The 20,298-nt window shown below is 38.2% G+C and overlaps 1 long non-coding RNA gene across 1 annotated transcript; it reads left to right on the forward strand.

Annotated features, from left to right (window-relative positions):
• Nucleotides 1-17,087: 17,087 nt before the first annotated feature.
• LOC148369345 (uncharacterized) lies at nt 17,088-18,545 on the forward strand. Its single transcript, XR_015849876.1, has 2 exons — nt 17,088-17,323; nt 18,079-18,545. It is a non-coding gene; the product is annotated as an uncharacterized LOC148369345 (long non-coding RNA).
• The last annotated feature ends 1,753 nt before the right edge of the window (nt 18,546-20,298 follow it).

The following is a 20,298-nucleotide window of genomic DNA, read 5'->3' on the forward strand; positions in this document are numbered from 1 at the left end:
CATACAAAGACGTATGTATAGGATGTCAGTTCTTTGTTGTAACAATTATGTTGCTCTGTTGTTTGTTGTGTTAACGTTTACATCATTGTCACTTTTGGCCAATCATGTTGCCCTTCTTTGATGTTTACAGCCTTTATCGTGTACAAACTTTTGTAACCTATAGGATTTATTAAAAAAGGCTCAGGAAAGTGCCTTTAGAACAGGTTGGTCTTTATTATCTGAAGTCTTATCTCCCATGTTTAAAATCCATCAATACTGTCTCTCCTTTTTTAAGTTTCTACTAAAGCTTAAACTCATCAGCCAGAGTACACTAACACATATTCAGGTTTCTGTGAGAAGGCCGGTGTCCATCATATTATGCAAATAGTCATCACTTGTCAAGACGTGCCCGCAATCAGAAATGAGAGAAGAGAGGCTCTAGTCAGGAGCAAGGAGAGAGTAAATACTTGGAGGTGATGACCATGTTCTTGAAAGGTCTCTGTGCTCTTCAGGTTTCTTTTCACGCCTGCCTGGCCGCGGCGACAGAGTGTGTCACACTTGTCGGATGCTGCACGGATCAACAAGATAAGCATATGGCCTGGAAGATAATGGAAGCAAATATGTATGCTGACCCGTGTTTGCACACATCACCTTAAATCGTCTTCTTTGGTCCGGTAGGCAGCTACAGGTGGGGAGCAAGGTGACACAGCATCTTCCTGTCCAGACAACAACCGGCCATATGCCCGCACCTTCGCTAAAAGCTGTTTTCCCTGTTCTGCATATGTTTGCGCCAAGAGTTTGTCTCACTACATTGCCTGTTAAGTTTATCATAGCCAGGGCTTGTACTCTTTATCCGTGGACATCTGTTATGGTGACTGTTCTTTGCAGTCTTTATTATTTCTTGATAGGAATGTAAAAGTTATTTCTACGTACTTTAGCAGGGGTTGGCCAACAAATGTTACAAATATAATTGTATATATTTAGAGATCGATTGACGAATCAAGTCAAACAGTCCAACTTTGTCTCATCTTATCTCATTAGCTGCACAGCTTATCCTCAGTAGGGTCGCGGGGGTGCTGGAGCCCATCCCAGCAATCATCGGGCAGTGGGCAGGGGACACCCTGAGCTGGTTGCCAACCAGTCGCAGGGCACATATGGACAGACAACTCGCTCGCTCATTCACACCTAGGGATAATTTGGACCGGCCAATCCACCTGAAATGCATGTCTTTGGAATGTGGGAGGAAACCAGAGTGCCCAGAGGAAACCCACGCAAGCACGGGGAGAACATACAAACTCCGCACAGGAAGTCCGGTAGCTGGATTTGAATCCACTCAGGAGGTTCCCAAGACCAAGAAGTGTCTACACACACGCTAACCACTGCCCCGCCGTGCTGCCCTTTGTGTTTGTATTAAATGTATCTTGCTGATTAGCAGTTTTTTTAGATCATGTGTCAGGAACACATCTGACAACCCTCATATTCTCATGATATAAGGCAGGGGTTGGGGACCTTATTTGATCCATAGGTACTTCGATTTTATTTTTGTATTTTTCTAAATAGAGCCTTATCATATATTTGAAGACAAATTCAGCTAAACCACCAAACCCGCTTTCCATACGCTAGCTATTTTATTTCATTGCATTTCATTTCTCAGCGTGAAGTTAGATGACTTGATAACATTTATGAAATAATAATAATGTCAAAGCTTGTGTCCCATATCAACAAATATAAAACTTTAAACTTGTCTTCCTCCTACAGTTGCTTAACAAAAATGAGGCTCATTTTAATTTTAAAGGTTTGTTGTTTGGGTTTTTGGACATTGTTTTTGACAATGTAGTTATAAGTTATGGCACTGAATACGTTTTTAATAATTAAGTGTAAAACTATTGTTGGAAATAGTCAGAAAAGAAAAGGGAAAAATGATTTTGTTTGGATGAAAAAAGTGGTCGATTATGTCGCACATTTATTATTTTTTTAATGTTTAATTAAAACATTATTTTTAAAACAGCGTGGAACATAATGTTGCCTATATTAAATTATATTTATTTAGTTTTTACTTTCTCATTTTGTCTTTGATTAGGCTTTATATTCGGGGATGGTTTAATAATGGTCTGTGATTTGCAATAGTCTGTGGTCTGTGCAGCCCTTTGAGATTCTTTGTGATTAGGGCTATACAAAAAAACATGACTTGACTTGACTCGGTTGATCATTTTGCTTATTTCTATTTTAAATAAAACCTGAAATTTGTGAAAATGATCATCTGTCATTAACTGATACTTTTGCTCATCAAAAGTATATGGTCTAATATACATTAGGTGTATACTTCCTGTTTTCCCCCAAAATAGTATAATAACATGCACATGAGAAAAATTATATGGAAATCGAGCGATTTGGTTTTAAATAAAACGAGACAAATGATTACGATTAGATAATTAAAGAAAAATATGTGATCATTTCCAATCTTTATTTAGTTTTACGTAAAAATGTTTTTAAAATAATATTAATAGTCAAGTGCTAAATATTTTACCAAATATTGTTAATTAAATAAACATTTTTTAATGAGCAAGTTCAGCTTAAACTTTAGTAGAATCTAAAAATGAGGCGAAAATACATCAATGGATTTTGAATTTTCAAAGAGGGCCGACTTTTCGATAAGAGTATTCCATTCTTTCGTAAAGCCCTTGTTCGAGCCCACTCTTTATTAAATATTCAAGGTTACAAAAAGTAAATAAGCCCTATAAAAAGAAAGGAAATCAAAGAACAGTAACAAGATTGGTCAATAGCGGCAATGGTGCAACAGTCAAAACAATGAACAACAGTGCGTCAAAATAAGGAATTGGTATCCCATGAAATTTAGGAAAAATAGCAGAATAAATGTATCACTCACCTTATTGTTTTCCTTACATAAAAAATACTACCAACAAATGTAAGTGAAGCAAAAGGTTCTTAAAAACGGAGCAATCTCAGTGAAAATATAACAAGAAAATTTCACTTGGAATGATGTTTATTTTATTTTTGTACATATTTTCAACCCACCTACCTGGACTTCTTTCAACACCAATGAGTCACTAGGAAACCAATGCAAGAATTAAATAAAGGCCAATTTGTACCATTGTGTATTGGGCCTTGCAATTTCCCTTTAAGATTGACATAAGCGTCTTGCTTGCTAGTTCTACACCTTAACTCATACCACAAATACTGTTCACTGGCAATGCAAGGTAAGGCAAGTTTATTTGTATAGCACAATTCATACTCATGGCAATTCAAAGTGCTTTACAGATATGGCAAAGAGACAGGTTAAAAACACACAATTACAGTTAAAACATAGAAGAAAAGACATTGAAAATTTTAAATGTGGTTTTTAAAATGCATTAAAACCACAGATAAAACATAATAAAAGTGAATAGTGCAGATAGAACCCCCCAGTGCTTCTGTACCAGACAGTATACAATGTATAAATGTAATTATAACTTGTATTCCTGTTTGATTTTGACTCAGTGAAAGGAAGCCAGACCAAAACTATGCCATATTTATTTTTATTTGGCCTAATTAGGTAGCAAGTACCCACTTGCCAGCCAAACCTGCACACCCAGACAATGCATTGAGCCAGAGGTTGCAACAGTAATAATTAATCTTTAATGAAGGTGTTTTCTTAAATGGTAACTTCTATCCAAATAGGATAGGAAAGGAAATACTAAAGCCCCATTTAATCTTAAAATGGAACAGTCTCTCCTTTCGAAAATGTGATGTTGTTCAAAGCACACAGTTAATACTCTTTTAGGATATTTATACTCAATGCTTGTGAAAATATTGGGGTCATAATTTGAGCACTTTATGTTGGCCTGTTTCAGGTATGTTTGCTTTTGAATATGCCATGCTCATGACATCTTTAACAGAATATTATAACACATAACTGCATAACTGTGCAAAGGGCTACGACATACTTAAAAAAGAGTTGAGTACAATATTGCATTACCCAGGGGTGCATAATCGGATGTACTTTTAACGTTGTATAGGACAACTTTAGTTCTTCCAAAATTGAACTTTATCTTGTTTTGTAATGATCACTGAAAAATGTTACATCTTTTGTATTAAGAATTGTTGGTTGTTGGGTGGGGATAAAGGAGGATATTTTATTGTCTCTTTGTGCGTTAACTTTTTTTGAACAGCACTTTGAGTGGCAATGAATTCCCCGAAAAGTGCTCTACAAATAAATTTGCTTTGATCTGAACTGTTTGTATTTACAATGAATTCCTCTCATAAGTGAAATTAATATATGAGGATACAGATCTAAAGTCAAACAAAGACTCCTTATGATTTTGATTAACAACTACTCACCTGTTCAATTGTACCAAGGGTGTGCTAAAACGTGATGCAGGTCAAGAAACATCTAATCGATTCTATATCACAGCATCTACAGCAGGATGGGGAAACTTGTCAAATAAGGATAATAATGTGTCCCATTCTGATCATTTCCAAATCAATTTCGGACATGTGCAAAAAAAACAACGTGGGCAGTCAGTCCTAAAAATGGGCTTTGAGGAGGAATCTAATTGGAATCAGATATGCCTGCAGTGGGAACGCAGCCTTACTCTGTCTCTGATTGCCTCTATACATAGTGAAGCTTCAGCAACCAATGCTCACTGAACTGTCTTATATTGGTTTCTTCACATCATTTGCCAACTGTGATCAATTTGGAGGTGCTGTGGTTACGTTAGGACAGCTTGGTTTTTAATTGTGTTTTGTTTTCCCTTAACGTGTGTACCACTGCGTAAGGAAAATGCATTCAAGTGCAAAATGTCTTTGAAGGTTTACACTTTGTACGATTTTCCTAGGTGAAAAGTGAGCATTTCAAATTTTTGAGATTCTTTGTTTAGGTTATGCTTAAAAAACTAAATTCACCTTTGTCGATCAATGAGACATCCAATCAATTAGTCAGTCATACAACCCTTGATCTGCCAGCAAGAATAGCTAAATGATGGGCAGGCTTTTATTTACCTGAAAAGTACAACTGAATGCTGAATTTCTCTTCATGAATAAAATTATCTTTACCGTACATACTCACATGTAAGTCAATTCATGTTTATTTGTATGGCCCTTAATCACAAGGAGTCTCAAAGGGCTGGACAGACCACAGGTTATTGCAAACCGCACACTATTATTTCACCATCACCTAATCTACAACCTACATGTGGGCAAGAAAGAACTCATAAACCTCAAAATGAGGAAAATGAAGAAACCTTGAGAATGGACCGCACATGAGGTAATCCCCTTTCCATGGTGACCAGGCTGCAATGGATGTTGTAATAACAATTAATGCACATATGTCATCAACAGGAAATATACGTCATTCACAAGCTATAGAACAAAGGTGTGTTTTAAGCCTAGATTCAAACAGTTCCTCTGAGGTTGCAGATCAAATCTCAGGGGGAAAAACATTCCACAACACCAGGGCGCAAATGGAGACCGCTTTTAAACCCACGCTTCTCTTCTTGGCTCTTGGGATCACTACTAGACCAGCATTTTCAGAGTGAAGTATCCGGGCCGGAACATAGCGGGAAATTAAATCTGGAAGATATGAGGGAACAAGTCCATGCATGAGGTCACAACACCGGCGTTCCTCAAGTATTCAAGGATTTGCAGCTAACACTTTTTACATTTTAGTTTTTTTCTTGTGCTAACAAGCTATGTTAGTTGCTTACTGTTTTTAATTATTACATTATTACAACTTAAACCTGCTTTTATTATGTTTCACCAGGGATTTAAAACAGACAAGTTCCGAATATATAATGTATTAAAAACTGTTATATGCTCTTCCATAAAGCTTATTTTGCCAAAATGAAGTGCCAAATTGTAGATGGATACGATGAGAGACAAATGTTCAGAAAATAAAACGTCATTTTACCAAAATAAATATTTTCACCATGCTCAAAAGTGATTTCTATACAAGATGTATATGCCCCATGCTTTACTGTTCCATCACATTCCCCCAAATATTAGTGGACATTTCACACCGAATGTGCATTTTTTGGCACAACACCAATAAGAATTGGTAAGCCTCAAGACTTGTATCAGCTTTTAGATTAGCACCGGTGTATGAGGTTACTCCATTTACAATATAGTGGTATAAATCGTGTGGACTGAAGTTAGGCAGACTGGACGATTTGTTTAGATGTGTGAAGATGTCAGGAGGAAGATTGTGTGGCTCGTTAGCTAACGTTGCTAATGCTATTCTCAGTTTCTCTAAATAGCGCCCTGACAAGATGAGCCGCCTCATCTGACAGGTGCACAATATTGGTTTGACTAATCATTGCAAATGGTATTGAATAGTGTAGCTGTTTTTGTTGTATACTGTTTACCGACCTCTTCCACTGTTTACTATGGTTTACTACCCTGCGTCATGCCAGGTGTTAGGCCACGTGTGTGCATCGGATTAATATACGGTAATGTGTAACTAGATAGTGAATTTAATTACCTTTTGGTTTCAGTAATTTGGGGGAAAACAAATTACATTTTAAATGAAGTACCTAGTAACTGCAAAAAAATATTACATTTCAGTTATGACTAACACTGACTAAACAATATGTAGGGAAAGGTATCAAAATATTCTAAAGACACTGTTTATATTATTAAGAGTTTTTGCGCTAGAAAGATCAATTGCTCCATCCACACACTATTTCACTCGCTGCACTCAAGCTATAGTCGCAATGTACTGGTCAAATGTTGAGTTAAATCATAGTTTATAAAAGCTTGAAATGAGAAACTACAAGCCATAATGTTGATGTATGTACAAAAACTAAGCCTACTGACCTGAGTGTGTGAAAACAAGAAAAGTATTGCACTCAAACAGAATAGGATTTTTTTTTTTTTTTTTGCCCTTGGACTTGACACTTTGATTATACAGAAAAAGCCAAAGCAATGTCTCAGCAGGCTCAACCGAGTCACGGGATGTTATTGTGTTGTGAGAGGAAAAACTTGGTTGTTAAATGTGCCCCTGATACTTTTTGCAGGTCCGTAAACTTAAAAAGGTTTGTGTCCTTCAATAGACACTTGCTGTAGTCAGTCTCGTTATCACTCTAAACAGCAGCATGGAGAATGTTTCTGTTTTTTTCAAGGCACGCTTAAGAATTTAGTTCTGACAAGAGCCTCATTATCCAGCTGTTGCCACACATTGTTAGGTTTGAAACCAGCCATTGCTTAAACACGGCATATTGGCGGTAGCTTGCTGGTGTTTTGCCTGTTTTGATCAATACTGTACACAGCACATGATGACCAAGGCAGGTTATACCCACACGATGCAACACATATATTTCCAGAGAATGAATTATCCAACCAAAATATAGGGTGTTCCAAAAGTCTTGGGTTCATTTGAAGTCCCCATAACGTCTTAACTATAAATGTTGGCTAATTACGCTCAGTTTATTGTAAGGCTATTGTTTTTTAAAATCTGTTCTCGGACCCACTACTAGTGTTCTCTCAGCTAGATGGCAGGTTAAATGGCAGATTTGGCACTGGCCTATAATTACCTAGGCTTTCCAGGTCAAGGTTAGGCCGCTAAAGCTTAAAGTCACATCTTAAGTGGACTGGGTCCCAGTCCACTTAAGATGTGACTTTAAGGCTCTTTTACTCACATACAAATGTTTGCATGGACTTGCGCCCTCTTATCTCTCAGATATAATTTCCTCCTATGCTCCTGCACGGAGCCTCCACTCTGAAAATGCCGGTCTACTTGTGACTCAGAAAGCCATGAAGTCTGCAGGCTCGAGAGCATTCTCCATCCGGGCCCCGGTGCTGTGGAGTGCTCTGCCTCCGGAGATAAGATTTGCAACTTCGGTGGAAGTTTATAAATCTAGACTTAAGACGCACTTCTATTCAAAAGCTTATGATTGATGCCCACCTCATATTTTGTATTGTCCTGTCTTTTTCCAACTGCCTGGCTGGCGGTGATATGAAGGAGAAGGACGATTTGAGATGAGTCAGCGGACCAGCGTCTGGATCTGAAGCATGTCAACGGCTGCATCGACCAGCCGGCAGAGATGGGAAGCTGCGTCGTTGCTGTTATGGACTTTTTGGACTAGTTTACAGGCTTGAGGCGTCGATGCTGTCATGCACTTGCCGGACACATTTCAACATGTTACCTAGTGTTCTCTTTTATTGATGTTTACTATGTTTGTGTACTGTGAGTAAATATTAAATCTATTCCACCCTGGTCACCCTGGAAGGGGGGTTACCACATGTGAGGCCCCTTCTCAAGGTTTCTTTTTTCCTCACTATGAAACAAATGCAAGAATTAAATAAAGGCCAATTTGCACCATTGAGTATTGAGCCTTGCAATTTCCTTTTAAGATTGACATACGTGTCTTGCTTGCAAGTTCTACACCTGCCCATCCCTTCGAATGTGTCCAAACATCCCACTATCCTTTTACAGCACTTATCCACTCATTCCGATCACCAACAACATTTTGGTTCCTGTGGTGAGGGGCCCTCTCCCCCTGAGATGTGAGAGAATTCTCCCACCGTGGTCCGCTGCGTGTCGTAAGATGCGACTAAAGTGGAGGGAGCGGGGAGACTGGAGATCCCCTCCCCTATATCTATACTTCCTAAGAGACAGCAAGGCAAAGAAAGATGCGCGGAAGACCGAAAAGTCCCGCTAACCCTAGTTATAGGGTCATTTTAAATATAGGACAGGATAAATCATCTAAACAAATGCTGATCTAGTCGGCATTACCACATGTCATGATTGCTGATTCAGGGCAACTGTGACTGCCCAATTGGCACCAACAGCCCAGAAAGCTGATTGGTTCAGAGACTCCTTTTAAACCCCAGCTTTCAAGAGGAGGACGTCAGATCGTTGCAAACCGATGCTCCCAGCTAGGCAAGCTCATACCTTCAGACATTTTTCCTCCCGTTATCTCCTACCTGATACCTATTGCCGACCTGTTTCTGGACCCGTTTATGCTCTGTTCTGCCATCCCAACATCCGACCTGTTTTGCCCCGCTTCCTGCTTGATACCTGTTGCCGACCTCGTTTCTGAACTTGATACCATTGTTCTCCCGGCCACTTCCGCGTTCCAGCCAGCTGCTACCCGTGTCCGTCAATCATCGGATCGTGGAAGCAAGCCCTGCTCCACTTCTTTATCAATAAAATTGTAAACGAACGCTACTGGGTCCTGTCTCTGTTTCTGGTCCGTGACAACACAGGGCTATTACCATAATGTAAAGTAAGCTACTCTTAATTATTGTGTATTTCTCAGACTCCTAGTTACAAATTAACTTGCTATGAAATTAACTTGTTTAACCTCTTTTTCTTTTTAATACACAAGTATTCATTCACACACACACACACACACACACACACACACACACACACACACACACACACACACATATAGCCTCACCCAAAGATTAACGCATTCCAGTACTTTTCCATTGTATGTTCTGCGCATGCATGACTACAATAAATATACGCTGGTGCACCGGAAGTAGGTAGAAGGAACCGAAGAGCCAAGCGTGCTTAACTTTGTACCCTCTCGTATTCCTTCCCTGCTGCAGCAGCCAAAACTTTATTTCCTGCATCTGCCTGCTTGCCTTGATCAGCTGTTGGTCCAGGTCTGCCCTTTTTTTAGACCCAACCTTTGAAAATTAGAATGAAGCTGCATTTTTTGTTTTGTTTCTTTGTCACATAAATTATATTGCTTGATGTTTAATACAGAATACATTTTTCATTGTCATATTTTGTTTGCAAATAAGTGAATAGAGCATAAGCACTTCATATACAGTAAAAAAGACACAAATAAATAAATAGAATAAATTGATAGAAATAACCCCCCCAAAAATAATAATTTTGAAAAAGTAAAACATAGTATACATCATTATTTACAGTAAACACTTGTTTTCATTGATTTTGGATATAGACGGGTATGTATTGCAGTGTTTAGGCATGAAACATTTCCACTGTGGTTCTTACATCACTTAATTGAAATGAAACACTACCACAGTGTATTATTTGGCCACTGGATGCCACTATATTGGGTTGTGCCACTAAAAAAGAGGGCTAAAGCACACTAAGACAGAGACTCAAATTGATTTAAGGTCACTATTTTTGTCCTGATTTTTTAGCCAAGGCTTTCACATTTTTATTTTATTTTTTTTCAGACAACTGTTGCAGCAAGGTTGTGGACACATATCTCAGCTCGTGAAGCATATGTAAAGTGAAATAAAGGCACATTTATCAACTAACATGTATTTAAGAAAATGCCCATTTGTCTCATAAGCAAAATTACATACAAATATTTGATCAATATTTTGTTCTTGAAAAAGGGTGTTATTTACCACCAGGAGGTGCTAAATAACACATACTGTGCCTTTAATATATAAATGAGACAACTTTTTATGTGTGTATTTTTTTTAGCTGCAATTTTTTAAAATCTCTTCTTCATTGTTATTCATCTTAATGCAAATACATTGTAAATCCATTAAAATTTAAAATAATCAAATATGTTTGATAGCAGTAAACTCAAAATCAGTTCGCATTAGAGTTTTTTTTTTCGTAGGGTACCCTCTCAAAGCTTCTTACTGTTTTAAAATGTAAGCATTTTTTTGTTTTTGAATGTGATTGGTGGATAGTTATGATTTCCCTCATTACAATCATAACAGTGTTTTTTTTTTGTTATGTTTGTTTTTTAATAATCGAGCTTCCCCACTTCAAAATAAAAATGTAGCATGGCTTTTACAGTAAGGTTTATTTTAAATATATCTTTTAACTTCAGGAACAAATGTTGCTGCAAACTTCAGTGGCAACCCAATGTACAAAAAAATGCCTTAATAAATAACACTATGTTTTGCAGAAACAAGAAATCACATCGATGCGAATCTCATAAAATCTCTCGGCACTAGATCGTGTTGATGCCCACTACCTGTGCTTACATTTTGCAGACTGACACTATGTCAGGTTGCTGTAGTTGCCAATGATAAACAATAAAAGATCATCCACATGGCTCAATTCAAATAATTCTCTGAAATGGATTTTCGCCGCTTTATGTCAGTGATAATGCAAGTGCTTGTTTCTAAGACTTTAAAAATTGTATTTCTCATATGCTGCTCAGAAACTGTGGAGCAAGCGCTATTTGTTTTCTTGATTTTTTTTTTCACTTTGTTTTGTTTTCTTCTGCCTATTAATATTAAACAAAGACAGGGCTGCAAGATAATTCCAATGCTATCAGTGTATCTTCTTTCTTCAAAGAGTGAACAATTTTCTTCAGGTTTTAACATGCACACTTACACAAACAATAGATGGATTTGCGATTTTCCAAATTAAAATAATATTTTGTTTATGCAAAGAGGTATATCTGCATTCAACCCAAAGATAATTAGTGGGTGGTTGATGTGTTGTGGGGCAAGGGTGAAATGGTGGGTGAAATGCTGTAACTACATATTTTAAAAAAAAAAGAGAGGGCATTGTCGCCCGAAGTAGCTTGTCTTCAAGCATTAAACTCGCCAATGGAAAAAACAAACAAACAAAAAACAATTATAAAAGGTGAAAGAACAAAAATATTAATATTAATAGTACCCAGTGGTAATCAATTTTGGGTAGGCATTTTTTTTTAACAGGGAACAGTCTCTGCTCAGTCCCTTCCCCTCCTACTAGAACATGCAAAGACTTACCCCTCTACGCAGTATAAAGGAACAATCCCTTTCTTTTTCATGTGATACGAAGAACAAATCAAAGCACCAATATGATATAATGAAATTGTGAACGTGTTTAATTGCTGTTAAAAATGTCGACAAAAAATGTTCAAACCTCACATTGTTAGAAAATGGTATAATGAAATTGTGAATATGTTTAATTGCTGTTAAAAGTGTCCATAAAAAAATGTTCAAACTAAACCAACTAGAGCAAAGGTCACAATCATTACGGTATTTCAAGCTCTCAACTACTTTTTCTTTCGTATTAGCGCCAAAGGGCTACCAGTTTCATATTCATTTCTTATGTTTATGTTATGTTAATCATTTTTTTAAGAAAATTGCAATGACCCATCACTGGTGCGTGATCACAACATCGGAGACCCCTGCTCCTAAGAGATCAGCCTATAGTATTAAGTATATTACATTTGACGGACTCATTCAGACTAGACACAGAGAAACTGGAACCTAATTTTTGAATTAATTTTTTTTTTTTTTTTGTAAATCTCTGGAACAAATTCTACATTTAAAAATACCATTTTGCATAAGTGGAATCATGAAATATCAACTAACAATGGGAAAGTCCCCTCCAAAAAAAGAAAGAAAAGCTGACACTAAAAGGGAGCTAGAGAAGTGTGGAAGGAAAAGACGGAAACAATCAAGAATTGATGGAACATAAGAACAACAAAGTGAGAATGAAGAAATAATTTGAGGAAATCAAAGAGGACATCAAGCAACATCGAGGGATCACCAAAGAAAGTTATCCGACCTCATATTAACCCATATGTTGATTTCTTTATAATGATTTTATTATGTGAATACATTTTACATGTAAATAATAATAATAATAATAGTTTCCTTTGTATTGTCATTCTTTGTAACAATGTACACAGAACGAAATGTCGATACACCTGACCCGTTGTAGCGGGTCGATGCAGCCGCAGCCAGAGGGCGCCGCCATTATACCAATTAGGTATGTCTCGGTCGAGGCGCGAACCAGCGACCTCCCAGTCTCAAAGCAGGCACACTACCATCTAGGCTCTGTTATAAGAATTTGTTTTCCTGAATGAATGATTTTGAAAAGTATTCCGACCAGGACATGGTGCCCCCTCTGATGAATGAAAAGACCTTCTGAGTCTTACCTTAGTCCTTGTAATTTCTTGAAATTTTCAGTTTTTTTAAATTCTCCAACAATGATTTGTTATATCAAAACATTGTTTTTCGTTTGTTTTTCCCCCCATATAGATTGAAACTACCCGTTCATCAATTATCTGCACCGCTTATCCTCAGTAGGGTCACGGGGGTGCTGGAGCCCATCCAAGCTATCTTCGGGCAGTGGGCAGGGGACACCCTGAACTGGTTGCCAGTCGCAGGGCAGACAGAGACAGACAACTCACTCGCTCATACACACCTAGGGACAATTTGGACAGAACAATTAACCTGACATGCATGTTTTTGGAATGTGGGAGGAAACCGGAGTAGCCGGGGGAAACCCATGACTACTATTTTAAGTGAAATAGCGTTGGAAAGGGCTTTTGCTCAAAAGCTATCATGTTGACACATGGTAGTCAGCAAATATAGCTACAGTGGTTGGTTTGCTTTGGAAGTGGTGCCTGACTTCGGCGACTTTCAATGGAAATATTTAAAACTTCATGTCATTGTTTCACGTGGGGTGCAACATATTTCTCTCATGTTTTTCTTAGTATTGACTTGTGGGCTTGTAGTTTGAATCCGTAGCTTAAGCATTTGTCAACCATTGCTGACATTTTTTTTGTTTTTTCTTATAAATCACAACCACATATAGCACCCCCAAACACATTTCTAGCTTGTGATTAGTCCAGCAAAACATCATTCTGTAGATACTTTGGTTTTGTCTTTCAATCATTACCCCAGGTCCCCAATCTCCATAATTTAAAACACTATCGTTATTGGGTGTGCCAAACATCCAAGGAATGCTTATTATGGGATAACCTTTAATGGAATGGCATTTCCATGGCACCTGGAGATTCTGCAATAGGCACGGCCCCCATTCTCCACCACCCGCTTGGAGCTAATTAATGCTGTCAAATTAACTCGACACACTAAACAAAGGGATCCCTTATAAGCACACTTCATGAAAAACACAAAAACACAATCACTTTCACTTCTCTTAGTAAGATCAAACCAAAATGGTGAGAGGTGTTGATAAAGCAACTAAAGTTTGACTTGTTGAATTGAATGAATTTCAAAGAATGAATGATTCACTGTGGAGCAAAACATGCAAGCATCACAGCTAACAGGTATCCCGCTGTTGCAGGCGGCAGACCTCGACTCCCCTCCGAGATTCATCACATTGACAGAATTTGCATCTAATTATGGATTTGGAAATTAACAAGGAGCCACCTAATTCCACTCGTTCAATGTTATCTTTAATTTATGTCATATTGTCACTCCATGTCATGACGAGTTCTGTTTCGCTGAATATTATCTCGTTCTCCCGTTCTCTCTTTTTCGACCTTACCTTATTTGGTCACTTAATTATGTTTTATTAATACACTTTAACAATCTTTATATATTGTTTTAAATATGCAAAAAAAAATTGAATATTAATGTTTTTTGTATTCTTCATATAATTGGTAGCTTTGTAATTGTTTTGATTACCATCGTATCTTTTCCACAATAAATATTGATTTTCTTTATTTTATTCATTTATCTTTAACAATGCATTCTTGGGCCTTTATGTGTTCAAAAATAGAATCGGATACAAACCCTCAATGACCTTACTAAACAATCGCCATTAATTAAACATTTATTTAATAACCTGAAAGTTACGTTTTCGTCATGATTTCGTATGTCAGGGGTTTTAGCATTTTAATTACCAGAAGCGTTGACAAAAATAAATGTTGGCCCTTGTATGTAAAAAAAACCGATGTATTAATGTTATCATCACACAAAGGTAGAATACAGTGGGACCTCGCTACTTCGCGGTTCCACGTTCGCGGGTTCAGAGCTTCGCGGGTCTAAAAAAATAATAATAACAAAATAAAATGATAGAAAAAATAAAAATAATTTTAAATTAATTAATTAATTTATTTATTTTTTAAGCATTTTTGAAGGGGCGTCACTACTTTTTGCGGGTGGTCTTGGTCCCCATTAACCGGGTCTAAAAAATAATAGTAAAATAAAATAATAAAAAAAAAATGTGTGTGTATATATGTATATATATATATATATATATATATATATATATATATATATATATATATATATATATATATATATATATATATATATATGTATTTATTTTTATATTTTTTTTAAGCATTTTTGAAGGAGCGTCACTACTTCGCAGATTTTCACTTTTCGCGGGTGGTTTTGGTCCCCATTGACAGCGATAACCGAGGGATTACTGTAGTAAAAATATAATAGGGTGCAACCCACACAGAGATGGGTTGCAAAGATGAATGTTTCTCTGGACATTGTGTGGTGTTGAAGCCTGAAATGATGTCATCACCATTCAGTAACTCGATTGCCAAACACATTTTCAGGCGGCAATGACATATTTTAAATACACAGATAGCATAAACATGCTACTATGCAATAGTAGGGGCTAAATGTAATTAACTAAACACATAGGTTTTAAAGTGATTTGTGATTTACATTTCTGGTGCCGATGGCGAATTTGTAAACATTTTCAACAGACAATGTACCTTGAGATTTTTTAACCCCTTAATGTTCTCACAGCCGTTGAGAAACAAATACATGTCTGTACGATGCCATTAAAATATAAAAAAAATACTGGTAACCAGGATAACAGGATACTTCAGTGCAGATGGCGCTGGGCAAGGGGGAGATGGAGTCTGTATAGCTCCATCTATTCCTACCGCTCACCCAATCAAATTGTTCTGTATGGTTTTGCTGGAGTTCTGGGGTGTTTACAGTTTTTTCTGTGGGTTTTCATCATAATGTCTCAACAGTGAACCTCATAAAGAAAACACAACATGGTTATACTTGCTTTGTCAAAGATGATAACATGTTCCAATATAATATTTTACAAGAAGCCATGTTCCAAACAGTTCATGTATAGAAAATTAAAGTTTAAAGCCACAGATTACAATTTAATGATAAAAATTGAATGTTCAATTTCACATGTGTAGTTTCTTAAATCTTGAATTGATAATCTTGATTATCACCCATGAGCAAAGCGAGGGTGGTGATAATGTTTTTGCTTGGGGTTTCAGTTTGTGTATCTGTTTGATTGTCTGTTTGCTTATGTATCTGTCCGAAATAGTCATGAGGGGCAGAGTTCAAATATAACCACCATATTTTACAACCTGTCTGGTAGATTACACTACGTGTGAAAACTGCCGAAAAAAGCTGACTATAATTTTTTTGGTTTTCCTTTCCCAGAACGACAATCTACTCTCTCATACAAAAACAAGTTTGGCCAAGATCACAATCTTTTAGACACAATAAGGATGAGTGGCCCTGCTAAAAAGGGAAATGTCACCCCAAAAAGTGGATTTACACTGGTTATCCACACTATTTTACAGCGAGTCAGGTTTGTTACCTCAAACGTTGAAACTACCCAAAACAAATAGCTTGGTTTTGGTGACCCAGCAGTTATCCCAGAAAGACACTCTATTCTTCCAGGCCATAAAAAGTTTAGTCAGGATCACACTAATTCAAGTAATCTGGTCGGTCCCTCTATAGGTAAAAATTACCAAACAAGTTGAATCAGCACTTTTGGTTTTGATCACTCAGCTCTTTTTTTTCAGGAATACATACCACTATCCTACAACAGAACAACATTGAATATAAAACCTCCTTTTTAGGCAGTCAGATAGGTTACCCCAAATGTGAAAAGTGCCCCAAAATGCTGACTCTGCATTATTGGTTTTGCTCTCCCAGGACATTCTACTCTTTTGTTCCAGAACATGTTTGGCCAGAATCATACTCTTTAACACATGTTCATGTGTGTCACTCTAAAGGTGAAAAACCATGCCAATATTGGAAATGTCATCCAAAAATGTAATTTGTCAGAACCAGAACAGATACAGGACACAATCACTGACCTTCTCACACAAGCTTTTTATTTAATGGGAAGTGGGGAGTCATGCATGTTAGGAGGCCAGTCTGGCGTGGACGGACAGGACGCCAGAGACCGATGAGATCGATAGCGAATCAGGGTAACGGAAATAAACAGGGAACCAAAACTAGAGAATCTAACCAACAGGACAAGAATAGACGGAAAACAAAACTGGAATCCGAAACCAAACAGCGCAAAAATAAACGGGAACAATACCAGAATGCATATATCACAGGGAAACAGGACAAAACCCACATCTTGTGGGGCAGAAGTTTGTTGACAGGAAAACAGGATGGAACCCACGTCTTGTGGGGCAGAAGTTTGTTGACAGGAAAACAGGACGGAAACCAAGGCTGCGTCCCATTCTTCGCACTTCCACTCGCTATGTGCCCTAGTCACTCGGTTTGCGCGTTCACGTGAAAATGGGGTGTGTCCCGATACTCTCAAGACCGAGGCAGAAGTGCCCTCAAACCATGTCGTAACCACTTCAAGACCGAGGGGGCTCTCGACCTCACTTGGCGGCGAAGTGACTACCCAGAAGGCTTTGCGAATTCTCAATATCAACAAACATGCCCGAAAAGGAACCGCACAAATGTAAGTAGTTTTCCACAACCACGCATGTATTTGCAACAAAATGTATTGAGATATCTTAGTTAGACGTAAATGCAATAGAAAATCGTATTTTCGCGTTAAAACACGAACATTGCAAAATCGCTACTTTACGAAGTGCACTAATCTACCAAGGGAGCTGGCAAAAAAAAATCTTCACGCTACAAACTGTAAAGTAGGATAACTGCAGAAAATCACGGTTCAGCCCATCCCTGTTTTTATCTTAAACGACTCGTGCTTTTACATTTACATGGCCAGTCGCTAAAGGAGCATAGTCAGAATACCGTTCTGGACATAGCGCTTGTTTACTGCACACAATTTCGGGTGTCGTGTTTTATTTACAATATGATTCTTTCATGTGAGATCAGAATGCATTAGTTTTCATCATGCATTATGAGTAATGTCTCCGAATTTCTCGTGGAAATACAGTTGAAACAAACTACTATCACATAGTCCACTGCCTTCTCTGTAAACACATATTAAGTAAACTAATTACCTTCTCAAAATGTTGTCCAAATGTGGAGACAACTCTAAAGCATATGTGATGCTGGCCAATAGAAGGTTCATACAGCCATAAGAATAACATGTCATTTTTTGTATCTATTCACTATCAAATAATTATCCAGAACACATCCTATAATTTCCTGTCTCATATCAACTTGTTGAGCATCCTATACACAGTTGTTTTTGTACAATACATCAGCATTAAGTAATTCTTGTTTTTTCCACCCAACCTAAAGGCCACTGTAGAACGTCCCGTGGAAGAGCTGGTCACCATCACAGCTACCACGCCATCCACACCACCGGGCACGTCGTTGGCACCTTCTAATCGGGCGCCAAACCCCAAATCACCCAGAAAAAAAAGGAAGCACGATACACTCCTTGACTTTTTGAAAGCGGAGTCTGCCGGAGCGAGGAAAAGGCTCAAAGAAACTGTGGCCAAAACTGAGCGGTTCCCGTCCTTTTTGGGAAGCTCGTGGACAAATTTCCAGAACAGTGACATCTCTGCAATGTTTCCCTTTGTTTTATAAAAGGATTTTTTTTTATTATTATTAAGAACTCAATGAAGTTCCAGTTTGTGTTTCCAGCTTTATGGAAGTATTGGTATATTTTTGTTAAAATTTGTGACACATTATTTATTTACTATTATGTATTTTGGCCCAATGTGAGTTTGTTTTTCTGAAAGTAAACTATTATTTAAGCTGGAGTGATTTGTAGTTGTTTTCTGTCCAACAGTCACATAGTTCACACACAGTATCTCACATCATTATGAAATAAACCACCAAGGTGTTACTCAAAATGAAGATGTTTATTGAATAGTAATGCAGAAAAGCACATAATGTAAATGTGGGTCTGACTTCCAGAGCCTAAAATATGGCTTTTGGGCAATTTATTCCATATTAACTGTGGACAATTCTTTGTACGGTGGACCTGGGAACCCTGAAGACCCGTGACACCACACGGTAGGACAGAGCGTGGACCAGCCAGTACACGTAGATCAAGACCTCCAGCCATGGCCCTGTTCCCTCTTTAGCAGCTCCTGCAGGGCCCACATAACCTTCTTGCTCAACCTTAAGTCCTGAATGAGTTCTGACTCCACATCCAACCATAAGCACAGGGTGGGAACATTCCTGTCCAACCTGTCCACGCTTATGGGACAGCCACTCTGGAACACAATAGATAACAAATCAATTTAGACATAAATGTGGGCATAGAAAAGAAAAAGACCGCTTTAACTGTGATGTAAGCATCATGAAAAAATGTTGAAATTACCTTTTTATATTCAATGACAACTCTTTTGAATTAAATTCCTTATGAACTAAGGTTTTTTGGGTCGTACAGGGAAGTTTGGTGACGATATTATGCCAGCTAAAGGGTCAGGTGGACTGTTCTTGTGTTTGTTTACGTTTCGTCATGTCACAGATTCAAGACCCCTACAATATGTCATAAAATGGCATTAAGATACTAATAAGTAGATTGCCATTTATGTCTACACAAACTAGGGTATTATGTGAACGTGCATTGTATGTTAACTCTTACTGTATATGACCGAACGGGTCATTTTTTTTAATGAGTGTACGTACCTTGTAAAGATGAATCAGCACTACATAGCGCCGAAGCTGTCTTCAGTATAGCACATTTCTCCTCCGTTGATTGGAGACACGGAAAAGATGAAGAGCTTTCAGGCAATCGGTAATAACACAGCAGTAGCGGACATTTTTAACGTTGCACGAACTCTCCAACTGACACACTACAGGTTGAGACTCGAGTTGTTTACATGTGACGTAGACCAATACGTCACTGAGGTCTACAGCCAATTAATATTACCACCATCTCCTGGACAGGGGTGGAACCTTGCAAGTCTTGTCCAAACCATCTCCACTTTGCACTCCACCGGCGGAGGGCACTCCTCTATCGAGGGACCTCACTGGAGGGTCCTCAGGGCCGAGTGAGAGAAATGGGATTGGGCCCAAGTCTTGTTGGGCAGAAGTTTGCTGACGGGCTGACACTCAAGCAAGAGAGCGCAGAGCCTTATATACACAGAAAGTCAATCTCTAAATTAGCAGCAGTTGGCAAAACATGGGCGGGCCCAATTGGGCACCGTGGCACACGGGCAGGGCCAATTGGGCACCACGGCAACCGTGACACATATGGGTGTGGCCAGCTGGGCGCCTTGGCAACCATGACACACACGGGCACGACCAAGTGGGTGCCATGGCAACCATGACAGTAATGTGTCTCAATTCGAATGCACAAAGCCATTCAAGTTTATTTATATTTTTTGCCAATTATCTATATTTGTTATTCTTAGAACCTTTTTTCCCTACATCTGCCAAGGCCAGCATACACTAACATCTGCTGGTTGTGATGTGCACAGATGGGGTCGAATCGTCATCTTGTTTTATTGGCCACATCATCCCATGTTGAAGAGCATCTGGGCCACATAAACCATGCCACAG

The sequence above is a fragment of the Urocampus carinirostris genome, chromosome 3, assembly GCF_059441175.1.
Source record: "Urocampus carinirostris isolate Australia breed hairy pipefish chromosome 3, RoL_Ucar_1.0, whole genome shotgun sequence".
Classification (NCBI taxonomy): domain Eukaryota; kingdom Metazoa; phylum Chordata; class Actinopteri; order Syngnathiformes; family Syngnathidae; genus Urocampus; species Urocampus carinirostris.